A 4,264-nucleotide genomic window follows, 5' to 3' on the forward strand; every position below is an offset into this window, starting at 1 on the left:
AAGGCGTTATGAAAACTATGTTTATGCTCCAGTCCGATCTGTAAATTTGTCTAAAAATTAAATGCTACTTGTTAGTAAAATAATTATTTTTTTTTTCGAATTATTCACCCAAAGCAGACTGCTACAACAATATATTCATTTTCCTTCCACATCTTTAATTGGTTATATAGTCACACTTTTCACAAAAGAACCATTTATTGTTTTTTTTTTTTTTTTTTGCATCCATCTATAACATCTAGCCAATATTCCTAAATTTCCGCAAGTTTGTCATTGATTTAAAAAAAGAGGACAAGATCCACAAAATTGTTATTGATTAATTCATATTCATTCCATATGGTTTTTAAGTTTATTTCACGTTGATACTCAAATGAATTGGTCACGTTCCATTGCATTCTTCTTTGTTTTGTTATTTGGACAGTTATGAAAAAGATATCTTCTTGATCTATAAAAAACAAAATTTTTTGTCAGGTCACGGTTTATGCGATACGGTCTGCTAAATTTTGTACGAGAGAGAGAATGAAAAAAAGCTTTGCTTTCTTTTTTGTGGACACTGTTAGTGAATTTGTCGACTATAATTTTTTATAACAGATGTTATGCAAGACATGTCAGCAAAAATGCCATATCGGTGACAAAAATCAAATTGTCTTAAAGATGTGTTTGAAGACAATATCATGATAGACGTTTGGACTGCTGATCGACACACCACTATACACACACGATTGTCCAACAACAAAAACACAAAAAAAAAACCGAACGATCACACACACACGCTCATATTAACTCTCACATTTGCCTGAAATAAAATTTTAACGAAAAAACATGAACTGCGGCCGCTGTCGAAATATACCAACACATACAAGGGCAGACAAAACATATCCACACATACACATTCAAAGAAATATACAATTTTTTGACAAGAAGTTGTCATCTACTTAGCTGAAATTCTGTTAAAAAATTTGGATTAGGATTATTGTGATCACCATTATTTGCCAACACCATTTATGAAAAATACGAATTTAATCATAAACAATTGACACACAAATGAATTATGCTTTTAATGTGTGTAAGAAAATTCTAAAAAAAAATTAATTAGTTTCGTGAATGAAAATTTATGAAAAAACAAGTAAAAAGGCGTTAAGTTCGGCCGGGCCGAACTTTGCATACCCACCACCTCGGGTATATATGTAAAATACCTATCATCAAAATCCAGTGCAAATTGCATACCTTATGTCATATTGCAGTTATGTCGAAATATGATCCGATTTGGACCAAATACTAATAAGTTCAAGACATTGTTCAACTATGTATAACAAAATATTGGTCTTTTTAGTAGCTATATCTAAAAATAAACCGATCTGAACCATATACAACATGGATGTCGAAAAGCCTAACATAAGTCAATGTGTCAAATTTCAGTTAAATCGGATTGTAAATGCGTCTTTTTTGAGGCCAAAACTTTAAATCGAGATATCGGTCTATATGGCAGCTATATCCAAATCTTGATCGATATAAGTGAAATTGAAGAAGGATGTCGAAGGGCCCAACACAACTCACTCTCCCAAATTGCGGCGACATCGGACAATAAATGCGCTTTTTCTGGCCCCAAAACCTAAAACCGAGAGATCGGTTTATATGGCAGCTATATCCAAATCTTGACCGATCTGTGCCATAATGCAGAACTATGTCAAGGGGTTTAACCTAACTCTATGTTCCAAATTTCGGCGACATCGGACAATAAATGCGCCTTTTATGGGCCTAAGGCCCTAAATCGGAGGATCGGTCTATATGACAGCTATATCCCGAACTGGACCGATCTGAGCCAAATTGACGAAGGGCCAAATATAATTCACTGTCCCAAATTTCGGCGACATCGGATATTAAATGCGCCTTTTATGGGCAAAAACCTTAAATCGAGAGATCGGTCTATATTGCAGCTATATCCAAATCTGAACCGATCTGGGCCAAATTGACGAAGGATGTCGAGGAGCCTAACGTAACTCACTGTCCCAAATTTCAGCAAAATCGGATAATAAATGTGGCTTTTATGGGCCTGAGACCCTAAATCGGAGGATCGGTCTATATGGCAGCTATATCCAAATCTAAACCGATCTGGTCCAAATTGATAAATGGTGTCGAGGGGCCTAACACAACTCACTGTCTCAAATTTCAGTAAAATCGGATAATAAATGTGGCTTTTGTGGGCGTAAGACCCTAAATCGGAGGATCGGTCTATATGGCAGCTATATGCAAATCTGAACCGATCTGAGCCAAATTTAAGAAGGATGTCGAAGGGCCTAACACAACTCACTGTCCCAAATTTGAACAAAATCGGATAACAAATGTGGCTTTTATGGGCCTAAGACCCTAAATCTGAGGATCGGTCTATATGGCAGCTATATCCAAATCTGAAACGATCTGGGCCAAATTGACGAAGGATGTCGAAGGGCCTAACACAACTCACTGTCCCAAATTTCAGCAAAATCGGATAATAAATGTGGCTTTTATGTGTCATAGACCCTAAATCGGCGGATCGGTCTATATGGGGGCTATATCAAGATATAGTCCGATATAGCTCATCTTCGAACTTAACCTGCTTATGGACAAAAAAAGACTCTGTGCAAAATTTCAGCTCGATATCTCTATTTTTTAAGACTGTAGCGTGATTTCAACAGACAGACGGACACACATGTCTAGATCGTCTTAGATTTTTACGCTGATCAAGAATATATATACTTTATAGGGTCGGAAATGGATATTTCGATGTGTTGCAAACGGAATGACAAAATGAATATACCCCCATCCGTCGGTGGTGGGTATAAAAATCATAACAAAACATGCTGATTATTTTGTAAGGGAGTATATCTTCTACAAGAAATCAATAAAAATTTTCTCTATACCAAATTTTTTTTGCTATGTCACAGATTACAACTTAGGATGTAATTTTCCCTTTCGCAAGTATTTTTAAACGAGAATTTAAGATTTTTGAACTGGATTAGGAAATTTCCATACTCATTTTTAGTATACGAACTATTAGCAATTTCTTTAAAAATAGGATATTTTAACGTAGTTTAGCAAAATTTCATTACAAGAGAGAAAATTTTCATAGAGCGTAATACAATTTTGATCCCACTGTTGGGTAAATTTTTTACTACATAATACGATACCCTTTTTTCCGTGTTCTCTTTGATCACATCCAAATGTTTTCCATTTTTCACTATTTCAGCGTAACGTTTTTCACAATAAATGTTTACTTTATTTTGCAATAATAATTAAATAAATTATACTTTATGGAGAGATAAAAAAGCTACACTTTTTTCTTGATTTTTTTTTTTTTTTTTTTGTCTATTTCACTTCTTTTTGTCATTCTCACTTCTTTTCGCTATGGATATGAGTGAAAGGGTATACAATATAACCTTGTTCAGTGCACAATTTATACTATCAAATAACAATTTAACTCGTACATTTGAAAAAAATGTTCAACGTATGCCTTGTTTAACAATCACTTGCCGCGATATAAAAGAAAATCAAATTTCTATGTCAAAATTATTAAAGCAATAAACACCTTGTTTGAAAAATGTGTATAAGTCAATACCATATTTAATCGGTCAACATTTTGAGCAATAATTGGAAAGACGGATACAGGCTGCACGTACGTCACTAATGAAAGTAATTCTGGTCCAAAAATAAAAAATCAAGTGCAAAAAAACAACGGTGTATATCTATGCCGCTCAACAAAAATTCGGTGTCTTATTGCTCTTCTTGTTTTAGCTTCATATGGCACTCATCTGAATGGTGTTCATTTGCAAACAACTCACGATGTACGTCGACCAAATTAGAAATCACATCCACTTACCGATTACTAAAACCTTCGCGCATCTCTCACTCTATCGTATTTGTGGGTGTGTTTCTAGCTAACTTTGTTTTTATGTGGCATACGATACAGACAATTGCTTTGGCCAAAGTGGCTATGAAGTCCCAAATTTTGGGTCTCATGCAGTTCTCTGAGTAACATCAGTGTCTTGAATAGTGCAATCTTCGTCTGTCGAGAGGTGACTTAGTTTCTTAACTGCACTGAAAAAAAAAATTGGCCCAAAATTTAAAATTTTTCCTAATTCGTAGGATTTTAGCAATGAAAACGAGCCAAAGAACCAAAACTTTTAAATAAAGATGTTATTTTTACATTAAATTTCTCAATTACTAACGGACATGACCATCCATTTGAAATTTTGATCAGAAATAGAAGGAAAATATATTTTACTAAAGT

Source organism: Stomoxys calcitrans, chromosome 3 (assembly GCF_963082655.1).
Source record: "Stomoxys calcitrans chromosome 3, idStoCalc2.1, whole genome shotgun sequence".
Lineage (NCBI taxonomy): Eukaryota > Metazoa > Arthropoda > Insecta > Diptera > Muscidae > Stomoxys > Stomoxys calcitrans.